Source organism: Scylla paramamosain, chromosome 23, assembly GCF_035594125.1.
Source record: "Scylla paramamosain isolate STU-SP2022 chromosome 23, ASM3559412v1, whole genome shotgun sequence".
In the NCBI taxonomy this organism is placed as follows: Eukaryota; Metazoa; Arthropoda; class Malacostraca; order Decapoda; family Portunidae; genus Scylla; species Scylla paramamosain.
This window is the reverse complement of record NC_087173.1, coordinates 5060486-5082985: the sequence shown is the minus strand read 5'-3', so window position 1 is coordinate 5082985 and position 22500 is coordinate 5060486. Positions and strand designations below refer to the sequence as shown.

At 42.1% G+C, this 22500-nt stretch overlaps 1 protein-coding gene across 7 annotated transcripts in view; it reads left to right on the top strand.

Moving 5' to 3' along the window:
* LOC135112046 (uncharacterized) overlaps positions 1–22500 on the top strand; it is a 241685-nt gene that overhangs the window by 66683 nt on the left and 152502 nt on the right. For all 7 annotated transcript variants that reach the window (XM_064025914.1, XM_064025916.1, XM_064025915.1 and 4 more), the window contains one exon: positions 9095–9156. The gene's annotated coding sequence lies outside the window, so the exon portion shown is untranslated. The remainder of the gene's footprint in view (positions 1–9094; positions 9157–22500) is intronic.

Sequence of the window (22500 nt, the reverse complement as noted above, 5' to 3'; positions counted from 1 at the left end):
CGTCTGTCCCCCTGGATCCCCTGTAATCCCTTCACAAACCGAATACATTTTATGTCACGAAAACTTGGAGGTTGTTTTTCATGTGACCGCTTCAGGCAAACAAGAAATAGCAGAAAGAATAAATAAGGCTTTCATAGTGAGAGAGAGAGAGAGAGAGAGAGAGAGAGAGAGAGAGAGAGAGAGAGAGAGAGAACGCTAAAGGTCATCAGAGCTTGTCCTGAAACAAGGGCACAACAAGAACACCAGCCTCAGGTGTTTCTAGAACTGTGTACAAGCAAACTCTCTCTCTCTCTCTCTCTCTCTCTCTCTCTCTCTCTCTCTCTCTCTCTCTCTCTCTCTCTCTCTCTCTCTCTCTCTCTCTCTCTGATTCTAAAATAATTGAATTCCTAGTACTATACGTTTGGTTAAATCTACCTTTGTACTATTTTTATGCATCCGTTTTTTTTTACCTGTATATATTTTCTTGTGTATTAGTATTTCTACCCGTATATACATTTTACATATTCTTAATTCCACATAGACATTCTGTATATTTTTGTATTTCTACTGATTTATTTTTTGTCTTTGTATTTTCATTCCATTTTTACCTGTACATCTCTGTCAACGGAATGAGTTGTAATATTTCACAACTAGAGGATGAAAACAAGCAAAGCATTACGGAAACCTGTAGAGAAAAGTTGGTGTGTTAAAAAAAGAAACAAAGAAAACACATTTTATACTTCGGAATAAAAAAGAGAAAATATTTGGCTTCATAAAACTAAACAAGAAGTGAAAAACAACTTTAATATTTTTCAAAACACGCGGAAAATTATCATTGAGGAAAAATTGTTCTATATTCAGTGTTAAAAGACGATACTGTTAGCAAAGCATAAAAAAAAAAAAAAAAACAGACAAAATAAACAAAAAAGGAGACACGAATTTTTAGTAAATAATGGTAACATATCAGTGTGTGTGTGTGTGTGTGTGTGTGAGTGTGTGTGTGTGTGTGTGCGTGTGCTTGAAAACATTTAGGCCGCCGCGGGACTCCAGCTTCCTCACGACTCGCCCGTAAATCGTGTTCGGGGATCATTAAGGCATTTTTTTGCACGCCATCAGGAGAGCATCAATCCCCCGGCGGACGGTTGTAGAGATAGCAGCCTCCGCCCCTGCCTCCTTCCCTCCTGCAATTGTGTGAGAGTGTGTGTGAGAGAGAGAGAGAGAGACGAGAGGGAGAAGAGGGAGAGAGAGAGAGAGAGAGATGAGAGAGAGGAGGAGAGAGAGAGAGAGAGGGAAAGGGAAGAGTTAAAGAAAAAGGTAACGAGAAGGCGAGCATAAAACACGAGAAAAAAAAGGAAAAAAAATGGGAAGGAAACGAGAGAGAGAGAGAGAGAGAGAGAGAGAGAGAGAGAGAGAGAGAGAGAGAGAGAGAGAGAGACGCACTTTTTCCACTTATTACTATATGGAACATAATTTTTCCCCTCGCACGGAGAAAAAAAAATATAAGAGGAAAGTAATGTTAGTAGTAGTAGTAGTGGTAGTAGCTAGTAGCGGTAGTAGCAGCAGTAAAAGCAATGTTGTCACTATTACACTGAAAAACTATCACACATAATCAAACCCACCTCATTTACAATCAAACTCAAATAAACTACATCCACAATACAACGCACTATTCCACTAAAAAATAAATAAAAAATAAATAAATAAACACGCAAACAACTAAACGACCCAAGGCAATGAAGAATGTCTCCTTTTAACCTCATTCCACCAATAACACACTGAACAGAAAACGGGGAACCTCACAGGAGCGCACATTTATCAGAGGCGCCCACCGTTTAGAGTACTTTCCCGGATCAGCCCAGCGTGAGGCGGCAGAGACCTAAGGAAGTTATTGGGCGCTAACCCGCTCAGGGGACCCATACAGGCCGCGTCCCCAAGCCCTCGCAAGTCTTCATTGGTGACCCGTCGTGTGTGTGAAGAACAAGCTGGAGGAAAACGTACTGGGGGGAGAGAGAGAGAGAGAGAGAGAGAGAGAGAGAGAGAGAGAGAGAGAGAGTCTTGGGAAGGTGGTATATATTGGAAAAAAAAATGCTCGAAATGCTGCTTACAAAAATATAACTACAGGAAAAAGAATTCAAAAAGTGTGTGTGTGTGTGTGTGTGTGTGTGTGTGTGTGTGTGTGTGTGTGTGTGTGTGTGTGTGTGTGTGTGTGTGTGTGTGTGTGTGTGCATCTTCCCTCCGTTTCTTATTCTCACTTTTATCACATACTTTTTTTTCCTTCTCTTCGTTCCATCATTTCTCTTCTTAGTTTTCACAGATTTCTTCCATTAATTCTTGCATTTTCTTCCCCTAACATTATTCCTTTCTTTTCTTCCTGCCATTCCTCATTTTTCTCTGATATTAATCACATCCGCAACATTTCATCCCTGATATATGAATACGACGTTTTGAAAAGATGTCTAGATTTGTTGCATTTATTATTTTACTTACATAAAACAATATTCGCCCTTTAACCTTTGTCGCAACACCAACATCTATAAATATCACTGCAGAAATAGTGTATGAGCATAAGAACATATCAGCTTTTCTTTACACCTCCATAGAAAGCATTCGGTACTGAATACAACAACTGTGGTAACGTGAAATATAACGAGGCGGTAATGGTAACAGTGTATAGCATATTGGGAGGAAGTTTTCGTACTAAGTAGCCACAGTAGCATAGCACACAATCTATAACATCTGAATAACAAAATTTAAACTAAGAAATGGAAACAGAAGTGAGTGTCGGTGATACTCTCGCCTTCCCGTTCTCTCTCCGCCACCTCCCGTCCCCATATCCCGAACCCCTCCCGTCCCCTTCTCACCCCCCCCCCCCACCCTTCCCATCCCTTCCCACCCTTGGTCATAATCGTATCATTTTGAACACCAGGATTATTGTGGTTTAGCGCATTTACATAATTAGCGCCAAAAGAAATTTTCAATAATGCCCTGCTAATTTTTAATGCGAGGTTGTTAACAAAAAATAGAAAGAATGCATTAAGTTTTTTTTGCTTTTTTACGACTAATAGTAGTAATAACACGATGTACATTTCCATCGCTCTGAAATCCGTGATGGTGTGTGCATGCATCGCCATTATTGTGTGCGCTTTTAATGCAGGGATAGTGATATGTTTGCTACAGTGCTTTGTTTTAAGATGGTGTGTGGTGTGCAGAGGTGTTGTGTTCATGGCGACGTGGTGAATATCTTGTTCCTCCATACAGACATACACACATGCAAAGGGATTCTCTCTCTCTCTCTCTCTCTCTCTCTCTCTCTCTCTCTCTCTCTCTCTCTCTCTCTCTCTCTCTCTCTCTCTCTCTCTCTCTCTCTCTCTCTCTCTCTCTCATGCTGCTGCAATTGCTGTTCCGTTTCTGCTGCTGCTGCTCCTACTACTACTACTACTACTACTACTACTACTACTACTACTACTACTACTACTACTACTACTACTACTACTACTACTACTACTACTATCACCACCACCACCACCACCACTCCTCTTCCTTCTCCTCCTCCTCCTCCTCCTCCTCCTCCTCCTCCTCCTCCTCCTCCTCCTGCAGATGATAAGCTAGGCTATCCTCCCTAGTCATAATCTTCCCATCCTCCTTTGATATATACCATACAACCCCCGTCCATTCATCTTGTGTAACATCTGCTGCTGTATGAAGTTAGAAGACGACCTCCTACCGTTCTTGCCTCCTCACACACACACACACACACACACACACACACACACACACACACACATTCACACATTCACACAGGACAACACCAATAAACAGTGTCATTTTTCATAATACAAACATTTTCTTTCGTCTCTTTCAGTATTCGTACATGTGAATATTTCTCTTTTATTTTCACTCAGCACGTAGGATGGCAGATATATACATGTGTGTGTGTGTGTGTGTGTGTGTGTGTGTGTGTGTGTGTGTATGAGTGAGTGAGTGTACAGTAGAGATAGGCAGTGGTGCAACCTTTATTTTTCCTTTTTTTTTTTTTTGTTTCCCATTTTCAGTTGCAGGTTAATTTCAAGCGTGGGTGTTTTTTCGGATTAAGCTTGACCAGGCTGTGAATCAAGTTGGCATTGGTCCCGCAGCACATGATGAACGAACTGGCTCCTGTGACTGGCAATTTGGCGGAATCAAAGCATGCACCAAATATAGAAAGATTGCATGCAGTTTAATTTTTCTGTTTTTTTTTTTTTTTTTTTGTAATGCGCGGAGTTTTCATTTTGTGTGTGTGTATGAGAGAGAGAGAGAGAGAGAGAGAGAAAGAGAGAGAGAGATGGTTCCTTAATTTACATCTACCTGGAGTTTATTTGTGGCTTAGAATTGGTAATCTTTTTGCCTGTACTAGTGAAACGAGCAATATTTTTCTTTCTTTCTTTTTCCTTCCACTTGTTTATATATAAAGACTGTCCAAGTGTAGAAAAGGAAGGAAATATTAAACTGCCGATATACACCCAAAAAGTACAATAGAATATCAAAATCATTTCTACTAGGCAGTGGTCGTTGCTCTGTTACTCTTGTCGTGCTCGTACCTGCGTGTGTGTCTGAATTTAGGTTTTTGAGTTCGTGGTCGTCGTGGTGGTGGTGGTGATAAAAAAGAAAAAAATATCTCTAAGTATTTATCTCTTGTACCTGTTCGTGGTGGCAAGGGAGCAACTTTCTAAAACACCTGTCTTCTTTACCTGTCTGTGATGATGGTGGCGCGGGGGTGAGTCGGAGAAAACCACGTTATTTAAACACCTTTATATCGCTTCTGACTGTGGTGATGGTGGTGGTGGTGGCGCTGGTGGTGGTGAAGTGTAGAAAACTGCACCTTTTGCACCTTTTCGCCAGTCTGCCAGTGATACCAAGGGATTTCTGTGTACAAAGGCACTGGAAACTGACCCCAATTGAGGGAAAGCAACACGATTGAATTTTTGAGCGAGCCGCGAGCCGCCAGCCGCACCAGCAATACAGAGATGAGAATTTCCTGCAGTGGGGGATCCTCGCGTTGACCTTTATGTCCCCAATAAAAGACCAGCAAGGAGGCGGCTATTTCGTTGCGCGTCCTCTTTTACGGCTTGGGGCAGAAAATGTTCTCTTCCTCCTCCTCCCCTCCTCTACTCTTCCTCATCCTCCTTCCCCCTTCCTTCCTTCTTTCCTCCAGGTGGCTCATGGTCCTTCCGCTTGACCGCCTTTCCTTTTTTTTTTTCTCTCTCTCTCTTCCTCCCTCCTCCCCGCTTTCCTTCATATGGTTCATGGCTCCCTTCCTCCTTCCTTCATCCTTCATCCTGGTGGCTCAGTGTCCTCTCCATCCCTCCACATATGCTTGGGATTGCTCCTCACCTCGCCAGACTCCCTAAGACACTGTGCTTCCCCAGGTGTGTGTTAGGGTGGCAGTATCAAATGTAAAGGATAAGCTCGCCGCATCTATTTGTACTCTTGATATTGTGTATCATTCTTCCCTCCTTGTAAATGTTGCTTTGTACTCATCTTTCCATTCCAACCTTCACTAGTGCTGTCCATATGAATGATGCGCTGTAATGTTACTCTCGCCTACCCAAGATTCTGTTTCCGCTATTAGTACTGATACAGCAGCCACCACAGCTGATAGTTCATTAATAGCCAGATTTTATCCTTGGCTATAACTAAGATGTCTTAGTTGAAATCCCTCGCTCTTTGTTGGTGACGTTTTGTTTAATCTATCCCTAATTCTTACGTTAAATATGAGGTATTCTTTTCACCATGTCTATAGGAGTGTTTCCCTTCCTGCCTATCCTTCATTTCCATGCTGTAAATAGAGTGTTATTTTATTTCCTACAGACGAATGTACATCAAGCTTCTCTTACCTCCCCACAGAAGAGACAAAAAAAAAAAAATATATATATATAGATTAAAAGAAAAACATTCCCTACTCACCTGTGCAATTCATCAGGAAGCTTGACCGTGACAGATGGGCTAGGTATCTGGCAGTGAATAATGTATATCTTTGCTGCGATGAAAAGTTAAGCGGCCCAGCCAATGTCACGCCTGATTCAACCTTTGGAGTTCCGTGATTGCCGGATGGGAGAGAGAGAAAGAGAGAGAGAAATGAGGAGCAGCTGGAAAGGAAAGAAAGGAAGGGAAATAGACTGATGAATCTGCGAGTAATATACAGAGGGGAAGAGAGAGAGAGAGAGAGAGAGAGAGAGAGAGAGAGAGAGAGAGAGAGAGAGAGAGAGAGAGAGAGAGAGCGGACATTGACTTGGATCTTTCATCTCACATACATACACACACACAGCCTATACGTGAAGTCAATGGAAAAAACAGATGATTGAGAGGACGCAACGCCTCTATATATGACTGATCGAGCGTCGCCACCCACTGGTATGAGACAAAGGAGGAGGAGGAAGAGGAGGAGAAGGGATGGAAAGTGGAAGTAGAGCGTAGAAAGGATGAGATGATTGGTTCTGGGAAGGGAAAAAAAAAAAGGAGGAGAAAGATATGAAGTGTCAGAGGTATGGGAAATTGGATATGGTTAAGAATAGGGAAGTGTTAGGTACGTTCTGAGGGCAGAGGGAGATGGTGTGATAGGTAGGGGATAAGGAATAGGAGAGTGAAGGATAGGTGATGAATATGTGCTGGATGAATGAGGAATAGAAAATGATACGTAAAGATAGAAGATTAGGGGATAGGATAGGTATGTATAGGAAACACACATGAAGGTAGGATAGGTAAGTGATAGGAAGTGTAATGCATAAAAGATATAGCAGAATAGGTGAATGACAGCATAGTTAAAGGAGAAAACCAGCATTAAGGAAATAAAAAAAATGCAGGAAAAGAACACGTAAAAAAGAAAGGGAACAAAAATAAACGAGTAATAAACAAAAAGACAGATAATGAATAGAATATAAGATAGAAAAAATAGTTCAAGAATACAATCAGACTAAGAATAGATGAAAAAAAGTTAGGAAATAAAACAAGTAAAAATGGTTCTAGGTAAGGAATAGGAAATAAGACAGATGAAAAGTGGCTCAAGATTATTAATAGACCAGGAATAAATAAAAACACGAAATCATATAAAAGAAAGGCAGGACGAGGCTGGGATGATATTACGGAATGGAAATAAGAGCGAGAGTAGGTGAGAGAGAGGAATTGAGTGCCGGTGAGCTATGATTAGAGAGAAAGACGTTATCAAGGTACAAGGGAATGGAAAGCAGAAGTAAAGATAGATGTGATGACAAAACAAAACAAAAAATAAATAAAGATTGATCCAAGACAAAGACGTAAATAAAAGATGGTGGCAAAATAAGGTGAAGAAATAAAAGGAAATGAGCAGGACTAAAGACTAACGTGAGGTGAGAGGAATAGACAGAATAAAAATGGAAGATCCACATAAACCCATAAAGATGATTAGAATAAGAACGAAAAAGAAATCAGGTGAAGAGAGAATGAGGAGTAAAGATGGACGTGGAATTAGGAGAGAGAGAGAGAGAGAGAGAGAGAGAGAGAGAGAGAGAGAGAGAGAGAGAGAGAGAGAGAGAATGGAAGAATGAGAATATGAATAAAGAACTGAAATTAAAGCTTACAGAAGATTAGAATAAGTAAGAAGAGGAGAAAATTAGGTGGTATTATGAAGGAATAAGGAGGAAAAGAGAAGGACGTGGAGAAAAAGACAGAATAAAACATCAAGCTAAAATAAAGACGTTAAAAAGGATTAGACTGACGACGAAGACGAAATTAGGTGACGAGTTGAAGAAATAGCAGGAATGGAAAAAAAAATGGAAGAATAATAATAAACTGGAAGATGAAAAGTAAACAAAATAAAAACAAAGAAAAAGTAGGTGGAGAAAAAAAAAAAGAGAGGAACGGGAAAGAACGCAATAACAAGGATAAGAAGCTTGAAAATAGAGAAGTAAATTGGATCAGGATAAAGATGAAGAGGAAGTTAGGTAACAAACAAAGAAGTTTTAATCAGAACAAAGAGAGAAAGAGGTGTGTATCAGGTGCAAGGTAGGATTCGCCAGAGCAATAAAATACAAGAGCTGGTAAACTTAACACGAATTACAGAAATGGCACGGATCGATACAGTGACCTTTCTCCGATCATTTTAAAGTTTTTTTTTAATTTTTATCATTTTTTTTTAAGTTCATCACGAGTCTGCACTTGTTTTAATGAGAAAACTTTGAAGTCGTAGCTATACGGTATTGCTACTATTACTGCTGCTGCTTCTACTACTACTACTACTATTACTACTACTACTACTACTACTACTACTACTACTACTACTACTACTACTACTACTACTACTACTACTACTACTACTTCTATCACCACCATCACCATTACTTAAGTCTACTCCGCTTACATGAATTAAAGTTCTGGTGAATTATTTGGGTATGATAAGTAGGAGGAAAAGGAGGAGGAGGTAGGGAACTTCTGGGAGCAATACTGACGAAGCCTAAGGAAGTTTTCAATTGGTGTCTGATTAGATACTGAAGAAAAGGTTATTCCTCTCTCTCTCTCTCTCTCTCTCTCTCTCTCTCTCTCTCTCTCTCTCTCTCTCTCTCTCTCTCTCTCTCTCTCTCTCTCTCTCTCTCTTATCCTTTTCTTTTTCTACTATTTTTTTTTTTTGCTCCTTTATTATCCCTTTATTTAATCATTCCTTTTCTTGCTTCTTCCTTTTCTTTTCGACAGCTTTCCTTCCTATCATCTTTTCTCCCTTCTTGACTTCTTTCTCCCTTTCCTTCCCTCCCTCCTTCCCTCCTTCGTCTCTTCGTTTGATAGCTTGGTTTCATGGCTTCTCCTTACTCTTAGCCTCTCTCTCTCCCTCCCTCCCTCCTTCCCACTTCACCTCCTTCCTTCATGAACTCATTCATTTTTTTTTTCATAGCCATCATTCACTTCTCATCTCTCTTACCCAACAATCTTCTCTGCTCCTTCCACCTGCCTCCTCTCCCTCCCTCCTTGCCTTCATTTTTCCTCTCCCTGCCTCTCTTCTTCCTCCCTTTCGCCTTTCCATATTAGACCCTCCTCCATCTTGTCCCTCCCTCACACTGACCTCACACAACCCATCTCGTTCCAGCGTAACAGAATTTTATATCACCCGCAGGAGTCGCCATGTTGGACGCGTCTCAACTTCTGGACACGGCACTGACTTCGGCTTCGTCTTAGGTAAGTGTTTGGTTCTTGTGCTGAGACCCTTAACCTTCTTTACTGCCAGACGGCGGGTCCCAGTAATCATCATGTTTTAAAATACTTAGGTGCTAGCTTCTCAAATACCTAGTACCCTGGAAAACACGAGATTCACTTACTGTTCTTTTTTTACTGTGTTTATGCAGATAATTTTTACACTGCTGTTAACGTAAACCCTGAAAAAGATGAGTTCATTTCCCATTTTCTCTTGTTTTTTTTTTCATACAATTAATTTTCAAACTGCTGTGAATGTTAACCCTTAAAAAGAAGAGATTCATATCCTATTCTGTCTTTTTTTTTATCTTTCTATGCAAATATTTTTTACTTTTCTGTGAATGTTAACAAGGGATGATCACAACAGTAAAAGGGCTAAGGCTCTCATCAAGACTATTTTCAAAGGCCACAGGGATGATCTTCATTTGGGTTCTCATTGGCGTTTTTCTCCTCTTATGTTCCAGAATCCTGTTAAACGGTCACTGGAATAATTAACACATCCATAAAAACTCAAGTAACTTCTATTAGATCCTGATGATTCGGAATTCTTCTTTTTTTACACGACCTCAAGAATCAAGAAAACACCGAACTTGAAAACTCCAATAACTTCCACCAGAGATTGCTGAAAGGAGTTGAGATAATGCGTTCAGATGTTTTTGAATGTGGTCCTTCTTTCCCTTAAAAATACAGTTTGGGAGATGGGGACGAAAATTGCTATTTGGGAACTTATTTAATGAAAGCGAATAGGTAAGTGAAAAGTGTTCGGGAAATAGGTTAGAAGTGAATGGGAGAGAGGTAAAAAGTGTTAGGGAAATATATCTAAGATTCCAGACATTCAGAGATAAATTATTCCTCTTCTCATCATCACCACCACCACCATTACCATCTCAGCCGTCACCATCACCACTATCACCACCACCATCACCACCTCAGCCGTCATCGCCGCTGTTCCCGGCATATTTACTAATTGCTATCATTACCTCATAAATTTTGAGGTTTGGTCCTATAACTCTAAATATTTACACACTTCTCTTCATTATTTACACGGTGGTGGAGGTTTGCACCCATTAGTACGATGAGAGAGAGAGAGAGAGAGAGAGAGAGAGAGAGAGAGAGAGAGAGAGAGAGAGAGAGAGAGAGAGAGAAACATCATCTCATAATTCATCATACTTGTCTTTATTCTTACTTTACTTTCACTACCAAACTTTTTTCTTCTCTCCTCCTTCCCTTTCCTTCTCCTCCATTCCACGCGCCAACCTCCCTCATCCCTATTCCCTCCCTTTCCCTCTCCTTCATTCTCCTCCCCCATCCCTCATCCCTCATCCCATTTACCTCCCTTTCACTGCACTCCTCTACCTCGTCACCCATCATCCAGCAGTACCGGGCCCTTCCTCCCCTTCTCCTGCCTCGCCCTTCCCCCTTACTACCGTGAAACATAAGCAGATGATGTTCCGCCAAAGAATATTCAAATATCTACCCATTTGTTAAGCGGATCTGTGTACTGTGCTTATTGGACACGGACACGCACAGATACACGTTCACTGTAGCGTTAATTAAAGAGGATACATACGTAGGTAGACTCTATAGTACCTGAGGCGATCCTTGTTCACGCCACCCACTTCAGGCCAACCAAGAAAATGAGTGGTAGTAGCAGTTGTAGTAGCTGTTGTTGTTGTTGTTGTTGTTGTTGTTGTTATTGGAGAACTACCAGAGAGAGAGAGAGAGAGAGAGAGAGAGAGAGAGAGAGAGAGAGAGAGAGAGAACGAGCGAACGAACGAACGAGCGCTTCTTCTAGAAACCAATAATAACTGTAATATTAGATTAATGATGTTGAAGATGATGAGGATAATGATAATAATGTTAATAATGATAATAACAACAACAACAACAACAACAACAACAACAACAACAGCAGTTCGCGATGTGGTCATACATACAAACGTACAGACTACGCGGCATTACATGGAGCATCTGTGTGTTTGTTCGTCGCCCGGGTGCCGTCTCCCTGCCAGACACAGCCAGGCAGACGATATTGCGAGGCCAGCGTCTTGGAGTGGCGAGGAGCGAGGGACGGCGAAGACCAGTGACCGCGTGTGGTGAGGGCGAGACGTGGGCAGTGACGCCACTCACCAAAGCAAAGCAAAGCAAGGCAAGGAAGAGAGGAGGATGTTGTTACGTCAAGGTTCTCATCAGCTCACAAACAATCTCCTTAGAGTAAAGATGTTTTTTTTTTTATTGTATTTTTCTTTTTGTTCCTTTATGTAAATTATGAAGGTATATGGTAATTCTAACGAGGGATTCTAAGTTTTGAAGGCTTGTTTTCATGATTTTTATATGATTCTATTGCAAATACTTGCTCTACGGTCACTTCCAATGTTTAAACTCTGTAGAAATACAAAAATGTATTCTTCTTTCATCCTCCACTTTCTTGTAAATGCTTAGAAAGATTTCATGCATTACTTCTAGTGTTGTTAATTGTCTCGTATTGCAATGAAAGAGTTAAAGTTGTGCTGTCTTTATCCATTTCTCTGTATCGTAGTTTCCCTTCCTTCTGAGTGGCAGTGTTCAGTTCAAAGTGCAGTTTTTTTTTTTTTTTTTTATTTTGCCCTTATTCTTTCCAACTATTTTTAAACAAAGACTGATTTTATTTTTGTATTATCCCTAAAGTCTGAGGCAGCTTTGGCTAGTTCAGGACACACCAGTATTCCCCAACAAACCTTCAAGACTGTGAGATACACCCGCGTAGGTCGAATCCTAATTACCTTGCATCGTAACTTGAGGAACTAAATCGACACTAAATCGACACGGCTCAATACTGCGGCTGGAGCTAAACATTCCCTGGACATGCCTCAAGGTTTCAGGGGCGGAAGGAGACTCGAACGCAGTGCAGTGGTTGTTGCCCGTCTGTCTTGTATTCGATGACCTCCCAACACTAGTATTCAGAAACGTTCGGTTCTCTCATGCACCACGACAATTTTTAAAGGCCACAGAGATGATTAGCCGAGTTTCCAAGAGTGTTTGTTTCATTAAGAACGTAGAAATCTTGTTCATCTGTCACTATAACCTTAAAAACACCTTTGAATGCCCTTGTAACTTCAACTAGAGCATTTTGAAAGTAGTAGAGGTGCAGGGCGGAAGTGTCTTAGAATGTGGTCATAAGACTGGGGGAAGGTACTGTGTCTGGGAGCAACGGCGGCCAAGGAGGCGACACAGGAGACACAAAAGTAGCGGCTGTGGACGCTCTAACCCTCACTAAGATTTGATTATGCTCCTGGCGACCCAATTTACGGTATCTTGAGCCCTGATTGGTTCACAGCACGCCATCACCTCCTCCTCCTCCTCTTTTCTCTTCTTCGCCCTTCTTCGCTTCTTCCTCTTCCCCTGATGGCGACTTAAGCTCCTCTTCAACCTTCTTCCTCTCACTTCCCGTCCTCCTCCTCCTCCTCCTCGTCCTCCATCCTCTTCCGTGTCCTTCTTCTTCCTCCTCCCTTCTTCCATGTCTTACTGTATCATCCTCCGTGTCTTCGCCCGCTTCTTCATGTCTCCTGTTTCCTCTCCCTCCCCCTTTTCCTCCTATTTTATCCCGTTTCTCCCCCTCCACATGCCTCCATTCTTATCATGTGGCCTTCACCCTCCTCTTCCTCCTCCCTTTCTTTCTTTTTTTTTTTTTTTTTTTTTTTTTTTGCCTATCTGCACTCTTACTCCTTTTCCACACCTTTCACACTCCTCCTCCTCCTCCTCCTCCTCCTCCTCCTCCTCCTCCGTGGGTCGTGGTGCGTTGGTCATGGCCGCGGCGGTACAACATCGGGTCGTTCGTTTTCTTCTTAATGCCTCGCAGGAAACAGTCGCGGCAACGCCCTGACAAATACGGTCTTCGCAGCCACCACCACCACCACCACCACCACCACCACCACCGCCACCACCGCCACCACCACCACTGCCGTCAAGCTGTAATTCGGCATCAGACTTTTACCTGCGAAATTGCACCAGCTTTTCCTTTTTTTTTTTTTTTCCTTTTTTTTTCTTTTTTTCTTTTTTTTTCTTCCACCTTCTCCTTCGTTCTCTTTCTCTTCGTAGTTTTCCTAATCTGTTTTCGCCGGGTTTTTTTTCTATTTTCTTTTACTTTTTATTTTGTTCCTAATGTTATTTTTTTTCTTCTGAGATTTGCTTTTTTTTACTGTTTCTTTTTATCTTTCTTCTCTTCAACCGATTATATCTTTCTCAGCTTTCCCAATTTTCTACTTTTTTTTCTGTTTTGCATATTTTTTTCATTTTCTAAAACAAATCCTGTTATTTTACCGTGTTCCTTCTCCCCAATTCCTCTTCATCTTTCTTTTCGACCTCCTTTCCTTCCTTCCTTATACATTATTGTCTCATTCATGTGCACCCTAATTATCCTCGTGTTTTCTATCACGGCTACCTTCTTTCTTCATTCGTTCTTCTATTCATTACTTTCTATCTTGCCTTTTTAACATTTATCTCATCCTTTTTTTTATCTTATATTTTCATTTTTTCCTGTCTTCTTTCCAATTTGTTCAGTCCCCCGTCTATCTTCTATACGTATTTTCTTTTTCTTTTCTCTCATTGCCTTGTTCCTCCATTTCCTTCTTCGTTCCCGCCTTTTATTCTACCTTGGCCTTTGTTACTTATCAGGCAGTAACTTTGGTGGCATTCTTTCACTCGTTTTCGTATTTCCTCTCTTCCTCTTTTTCAACGTTCCTTTGTGACCTTTCCTATCTTCTTTCTTCGTTCCTTCTTTCTTTCCTTTCTCTCTGCCTTATTATTTTCGTCTAATGTTTTCTTGTTGTTGCTTCCTGTTGTTTAACACTTTTCTTTCTTTGTTTCTTTTTCTTTTTTTTAACCTTTTAATTCTTCATTTTTTTTCCTCTTTGGTTTCTTTTCCGTCTTATTTTTTGTTGTTTTCTCCGACATTTTCTTTTCTCTTTTTTTTTCATACCGTTCTTTATTTCCCTCCTTCCTTCCTCCCTCCCTCCCTTCCTCCCTCCCTTCAACATTTCCCTGTGGTTTTTCCTATCTTCCCTCTTAACCTTTATGTCCTTGTTCCCTGTCCTCTTCCCCCTCCTTCATTCCTTCCTTCCACCCCGGTTACGTAACTCTTGCCTTTCCTTGCCTCTTCCTCCCTCCCTCCTCGGGCTGCTCACTCGTCAGGGCGGCGGCCAGACACACGTCGTTGTAGGTGGAGCGTGTAAATCTGACTGGCTTTGTGTGGCTCGGTAGTGGCTTTACGGGGTGGTCTTTTCTGTGTGTGTGTGTGTGTGTGTGTGTGGTTGGGGTTGGGGGTGTCTTTGGATTCCTTGGTATTTCTCTCTGTCTCTGTCTCTGTCTCGTTCTCTCTCTCTCCATCTCTCTCTCTCTCTCTCTCTCTCTCTCTCTCTCTCTCTCTCTCTCTCTCTCTCTCTCTCTCTCTCTCTCTCTCTCTCTCTCTCTCTCTCTCTCTCTCTCTCTCTCTCTCTCTCTCTTAATATTATTGTATTTACTAATTCCTAATACGTCTCATTCGAAATTTACACCCTTGGCCTCAATTTCTTTTATGCACTTTATTGTACGTCTGTTTTTCTGTATAATATAGATCAAACTTTCCTCCCTGAACGCTTTTTGCACTCGTCTCGCCTCGCCTCTAACACTAACAGTCATAACACTGTTTGGAACATTTATATTCAGGCTTTTAAGTCAAGTTTTTTTATATATATATTTTTATCCTTTATTTATTTATTTTTTTTTTTAATTCAATATAATGTGAATTATAATTTCCTCCCTCAGTGTCTCTGCATTCATCGCAATTTCCATACTTTCCATTCGGAACATCTATATTTACCTTCAAGTCAAGTAAAGTTTTTTTTTTTTTTTTTACCAGTTTCCATTATAAATTCCCCTTTTCAATATACCGTCGATCACAATTTCCTCCCTTAACGCGCCTGTACTCACTGCGGTCCTCACACTCTCAATTCGGAACATCCACATTGAGCTTCACGTTGAGTTTGTAAATCGCGGGCCGCAGCTCGGTAATGTATGCAAATAATATGCATTACCCATAACCTGTGCGTGGCGCCTCCCCGCGTCGGGCAATCTTGACTCGTTCACGTGACGCTCGCTCTCAGGACTTGCAGGCGTTAGAATGAAAATGGAAAGATCTAACTCTCATCAGGACTCAAGCGTTACCACAGCCAGGATTGCCTTGAACGCGCCGCTGCTAATAAAATGCAGGCGCGTATCCCTCGCCTTGTAAACTAGCAACGTTTGTTATGCAGTGGCGTTCTGCGTTTGCTCTTGGGAAACGTTTCAGTGCCCAGTGCAAGGAACGTTGAGAACACCATACTGCGGTATTTATTTTCTGGCTGAAGTATCGCTTCTTATGTCGTGTTGTGTCGGGTCTGGCTTCGGAAACGTTTCAGTCAGTGACCAGTGCCGGGAACGTTTAGTACACCATACTGCAGTTACTTTCTTGCCAAGGGAACGTTTGTTATGGCGTGCGTTCCGCGTTTGGTCTTGAGAAACGTTTTAGTGACCAGTGAGTGTAGGCCTAAGTTTCTGACCGAGACAACGTTTATTAACCTGTGACGTTTTGTAACTGATTTGGGAAACGTTTCAATCCGTACTCAGTGCGGTGAACGTTCATATCACAATGCAGCAACCTTTTTTTTTTTTTTCTGTGGCGTAAACGTTCCCAAATTGATAAGAAAATATGTGTGGCAAGGAAGTTTTGTTGTCTAAATGTCTTATGTTTGGTACGGAAACGTTTTAGTGGCTGGTACAGTGAACATTTACAACACCATGCTACAAATTCTTAGTTTCCTGGACGACCCAACGTTTGTTATGACTAGAAACGTTTCTGTCAGCGCAGTGAACGTTTTTTTACAATCCGATGCTGCATTTTTTTTTCCCCCACCGCATAAAAGTTGCCAAATTAATACTCGCATTAGTCGCTCGTGTATTTATATCCATATATTTGCAAACCCTTCACCACAAAAAAGGGTGAAAAAAATAAATAAAACAGTCTATATGTATAAAGCATTTAGTTAACGCTATAAATATTCCGTTTATACTGACTTTTTTTTGGGGGGCCACAAATAAAATCAGTGTCATGTACAGTACTACTTTTATCTATTGTGAGAGAGAGAGAGAGAGAGAGAGAGAGAGAGAGAGAGAGAGAGAGAGAGAGAGAGAGAGGGGGGGGGGGTAGGCGCGGGGACAAACTATTTTCAGCGTGATCTCACTGAAAGGAAAATGATCGATCGTTTTCTTCTTTTTATGTTTCCCTTTTGAGGAGTAACTTTTTCAATTTGCCGACCACTTCCCGCGGCCGCCTTTCCGTCTTCATTGCGGGAGCTCATTACCAGGAGATCAGAGGTGCGAATCTTACCTTCCACACGCCTCTGCTGGTTCTATAAGACCGCCTCGTAATATCTCTGAGACAGGGGAAAAATTTCTCTAGCGCATCTCTCGTATATTTCCTCCTTCCGCTTCATTTTCAGGTTTTTCTTTCCTTTCTTTCTCTCCCGAGTTGATTCATCATCTTCGCTTTTTTGTAGCCACTGTGAGTTATTTGTCTTTTTGTGTTTCTGACTTCTTTTCTTTTTTTATTTACTTTTTTTTCTTTTCCCATCAATTTCGGGTTTTTGTATCGTGTGTTGGGAGGTGTGTGTGTGTGTGTGTGTGTGTGTGTGTGTGTGTGTGTGCGTGTACGTGCGTGTGTGCGTGTGAAATGTCATGAGCCTCTTTGCATTATGATTCAGCGTCAGGTCTTCAATCCGTATAATGAATGCACTTCCGAAATTAAATGGCGTCTCCTACACTGGTATTTGTTTCATCACACAGAAGCAGACAACACAGTGATCTCCATTCCCTTTATTCATAATGTACATTCCTTCCTTTCTCTTCCCACCATTTATAAAGTTCATCTTCCTTGTCTTTTCTTCTTCATTCCTCCGTCACTTTTTTTGTCCATCCGCTCTTCACACTGTTTTATCTCCTTTTCTTTATCCAGATTTCTTACCTATCCCTTCACGTCACTTTCCGTCTTTTCTATTTTCTTTTTTACATTTAACGTATTTATCTCCTGGCTTGGCTTCTCTTCTCTTCTCTGTCCTTCAGATATCCTTTCCTTCACCGTTTATCTCACTGCTTGCCTTCACTTCCTCTCATCTCCCTCTCACAGATATCCTTGCAGCTATTTCCCTTCTACACTCGTCTTCTCCGTTCCTTTACATCACCTTTTTTCTCAGCCATCGTCCTACACTCCACTGTTTATCTCCCTCCGCTTCGTCTTCCGCTCTCCATCTCTCGGGTCACCTTTTAGCCATTTTCCTCCTTCCTTTCATATTCTTCCCTCCCGGAGTCTTTTAATGTCTTGTCCCTGATTATCGCGTGTCCGGGGGCTGTCCTACCTGTCTTTATCTGTCCCCACCTCTGCCCCTGCCTCTCTCTCTCTCCCCCGCGCGGCGCCACACACTGGCTGAGCATCTTAATGGATATCTTGAGGCCTCTTCTCAACCAAAACACTTGAGGGGGAGGCTTTTCCCCTTCTCTGCAGTCCCAATCCTCTCCATTTGACTTTATCCTCTTTAGAATTCGTCTGAACTTTAGGTCCTCTCTCTCTCTCTCTCTCTCTCTCTCTCTCTCTCTCTCTCTCTCTCTCTCTCTCTCTCTCTCTCTCTCTCTCTCTCTCTCTCTCTCTCTCTCTCTCTCTCTCTCTCTCTCTCTTGTTCCTCGCTTTTATCTTTCTTTTTGTTTATACTTTTATGTAACTTCTTGCTGTTTCATTATACTGGTGTCTGTTGGTTCGTTTCTCTCTCTCTCTCTCTCTCTCTCTCTCTCTCTCTCTCTCTCCTCTCTCCTCTCTCTCCTCTCTCTCTCTCTCTCTCTCTCTCTCTCTCTCTCTCCTCTCTCTCTCTCTCTCTCTCTCTCTCTCTCTCTCTCTCTCTCTCTCCGAGTCATCCTTTTAGGAATTGCTCTTTGCCTAAGTATCCGCTCTACTCTGTTTTCTATTGCTTTTTAATTATTCCCTTACGTAATGTTTTGTTTTATTAAGAATTTTCATTATCTATATGAAATTCTTTTTACTTTGTTTACTTTGCACATGTTAGTTTTTATATCCTTCTTATTAATCTTCTTATTAATTTATTCTGCTATATAATTCTCTTTTTTAATGTCCGACCCCTTTCTTCTTTTCCTCCCCTTTTTTCTTCTTTTTTTTTTTTCGTGGCATCCTGTTCATTTCACGTCTGTCCTCTGCTCTCTTGTTTCATTTTTCTTTCGCCTTAAGTTTTTATTTTATGTAATGTCTCAGTATTTTTAAATCGTATGCTTTGCTTTCTTCGTCTTTCTCTCTCATTCCTGCGGCATTTTGTTTGCTTCACATCTTCCTTCTGGCGTCACATGTTAATCTTTTTATAATATGTGATTCATCTAGCTTTCTCTCGTTTTTTTTTCTACCTCTAGCGGATGTTCTCTTGCTCACCTTCTTTCGTTTCCGCGTATTTCCATCAATTTCTCCTCTTTTGACTTGTCTGTCCGTCTCATGTTACCTATTTTTTCACCCTAACGAGGAAGAGAACCTTTTCCACTGCGTCGACGTTGCCCGGGCGACGCCTCCCACTGGGGTGACGCGCCCCCACGACCTGTCAAGATTACCTCCAGAAAAAGAAATGAGGAGTAGAAATTGTTCTTTTCGCCTTACTTGTATTTGGGAGCGCGGCGGCGGGTGCTCCTGCTAGAGGGAAGGAATTAGTGGGTGCTCTTAGTGGCCACATCCGTCCTACTGCGGAGAGAGTGAAAGGAAAGTGTCTTAGGAATACATGAAGATCAGGAGTATAAGCCTTTTCTTTTTTTTTCTTTCTTTTTTTTTTTTTGGTGTGCTAGGATACGTTATGTTTGCGTAACCTAGTCTAATTAACCTTGCGATCAACAACCCAAGCCTTTTTTTTACGTTACCTAGTCTATCTAATCTTGCCTTTTGGGTGTGTGGCTAGAATGGCGTCATGTTACGCTACCTAGTCTGTCTAACCTTGCGACTAACACCCCAAGCCCTTTTTTGTTGTGTGCTAGGATACGTCGGTTATTTTAAGTTAACTAATCTTTAACATAGCCTAACCTAATCTTACCTTGTATATTCTAACTTGACACACACGAAGAGCAGCTGCGGCGGCTGATCTTCATGTGGCTCCGTTATTAGTCTATTTGATTAACATTGCAAGATTTCACTATTGAGAAATAAGGCAGGCATCGATGGCTTGGCACTCCCTCGATCACTCTGTCAATATCGCCATTCATTATACTCTAACCTCATACCAGACTTTTTTTTTTTTAAGTATATTCAGCTTGAGGAGGAACCGTGTCAGCGCGAAGGCCCCTCTCTGTGGTGTCGTTTGAAATTATACTCTAAACCTGAACAAGGCCATTTTATTAAGTTTGCCAAGGAAGTGGAGAGAAACTTGGCAGTGAATGGCCTCTGTTATGTGCTGCGCCGTGCTGTTATGTGCCATCGTGTGCTGCTATCTGGTGCTGCTGTAATGTGGTTATGCTGCTTAGCCTCTTGTCTTGCTGCCTCTTAACTGCCTTTCATATAACAAGCCTATATGCCAAAAAGCTTCCTTCCCCTTGTCTCTCTCCCTCTCTCTCCCTCTCCCAAATGTAATCTTCTCGTTGGACTGAATTGAAATGTTTTGTTCATATCTGGTCCAGCATCCCCCCTTCTCCCATTCTTCTCCCCATCCCCCTCCCTCTCCCCTCCCCTCCCTTCACGAGCGCCAATCAGAAGCGTTCTCTATCATACGATCCACCAATCATATATGTTGGAAAAAAAGAGAGGATAGGAACGGGAGAGAGAGAGAGAGAGAGAGAGAGGAGAGAGAGAGAGAGAGAGAGAGAGAGAGAGAGAGAGAGAGAGAGAGGGGGGGGGGGGATTATCCATCAAGTTAAGCAATGGCACACATCAGAGCGAAGAGGGAAGGGGAGGGGGAGAAAAAGGAGAGAGAGGAGAGAGAGAGAGAGAGAGAGAGAGAGAGAGAGAGAGAGAGAGAGAGAGAGAGAGATCAGGTAAAAGGGGATGGAAAGTGGAGGGGATTGTGGAGAGGGGAGTAAAGGATGAGCAGGAAGGGGTTAGAAAGGGGAGGGTGTAAGGAAATGAGGACGTAGTGTAGAGGGAATAGCAGGAAGGGAGATGGAGGAAGAGGGAGAAAAGGAAAGAATATAGAAGATGTGATATAGGGATGAGCAGAAAGGAGAAAGGAAAGTGGAGAGGAAAGAGTAGAAGGAGGTTGTGATAGAGGAGGACAAATCGAAAAGGGAGAGAGATATAAAGAAAAGAAGAGAGTAAAAGTGTGCAGAAAGGAGGAGGGAAGGAGGATGGGACAGGTAATACATCAGATTAATATCAGCAGACAATAACAGGGATTCTGCTAGTTACTGTGACATAGTCTCTGTTACTTCCTCTTTCCCCAGGGTCACTACACACACACACACACACACACACACGCACCATTACTGTCATATTTATTCCATTCGTGTTTTGACATCTACACGCTCCTCTGCATATCCACCTTTTGTCTCCTTTGTGTTCCTCTCTACTCCCCAAGTCACTTCTCTGCTTATTACTGATAGCACCGTAAGAGACAGAGTTATGACCATTGCTCTTCCTTTATGTTCTCTACATGTTCCTCTGTATATTCACATTTTATATACTGTCTTATATTCGTGTCTTCTCCGTTCCCTGTGTCACTTTTCTACTTATTACTAGCACTTTTGTAAAAGCCAAAAAGATTATTGATTGTTCTTCCTTTGTGTTCGCTTTTATTTATTTTGTCTGTCGTGTGGAAGGGAATTACAGGTCGTATTACTTCAACGTACAATGTGTTGTTGTCGTGTGCAATGCATAACAAGGCAAGGGATTACAGGGGATTACATGGGATTTCAAACCGGAACAGTTTTAGGCCTTTACTAGGTATTTGAATTCAATACACTAACTACAGTACCTTTACATCATCCACGGTACAAAAGAGGATCAGGAAGGTGTGATTCAGTGCTACTGTTTGTGATGGAAGGTTGGAAAAAAATAGCAAGGATGTTTATTCTAATGCTGGTATTGTTTGTGGGAGAGGGTGTGTATAAATTAGTTGGCATGGTAATGTGTTGTGTATGTAGTATGGCTGGAGGGGAGGGAGGGAGGGAGGGAGGGAGGGAGGGAAGGAAGGGGGGATAGGCAGGTGTGTTGTGATGCCGATCAGTTGACGTGTTGATGGAAGGTTGTATTGGCTACGTCGTTATTGTTTGGGGGTGACTGATGATCGGCTCGTGTGTGTGTGTGTGTGTGTGTGTGTGTGTGTGTGTGTGTGTGTGTGTGTGTGTGTGTGTGTGTGTGTGTGTGTGTAAAAATCGTTCATCCCCTCACTGATATATATATATTTTTTTTTATGTGTGTGTGCATGTGTGTGATGCATGTAGTCATTTACTCCATCTCTGTTGTGTGTGTGTGTGTGTGTGTGTGTGTGTGTGTGTGTGTGTGTGTGTGTGTGTGTGTGTGTATGTGTCTGTGTGTATGTGAGAGCGCGGTCGTAGGTGCGTGCGTGATAGTATGTTCATTCCCACTGAAAAACAAGTCACACACACACAACCCATCCATAAAAAAAACATAAAAAGTTACTTAACCAACAAAATACACCAACATCACGTCCTTCAGTCCACACCAATTCACAAAACCGACCATCCTACAACTAAATTAATGACCCAACCTTACCGAACCATCTTACAAACCTCTCTCAGTAACTCCTCAGCTTACGAGTATACGACCTTGCCACAACACCCACTCGCTGTCCTCGAAGTCACCAGCGTGTCCACCAGCCGTAGCAGCCGGACACGGGGCACTAAAGTGAAATATACGAGCGCGGGAGAAGCAAACAGGGACAGACGAACCGAGGGAGCAGCAGAGGTCGCAAGTTACATCCTCCTTGCCTCGTTCTCTCATTCTCCTTGTGCTCTCTCGTGCTCCGTCAGGCAGGGCTTGCGATGAGGGGAAAAAGAGAGAGAAGAGGGGAAGATGTAATGAGAGGGAGGAAGGGCATGGAAGGATAAAGGGAGGGAGAAAGCTGCGTCGAGAGGAGGAAGGAATCATATTTTAGGGAGGAACGTTATGGGAAAGTTTGAGAGAAAGAGAGGCAAGAGAAATAGGGGAGTGAGAGAATGACATTGCAAGAGAGAGAGAGAGAGAGAGAGAGAGAGAGAGAGAGAGAGAGAGAGAGAGGTATATGAAACACAGTAAGTTAAAGGGGACAGGTGGAGGAGGAGCCGGGGGGTGGGAGAGGTATTAGTGAAGAT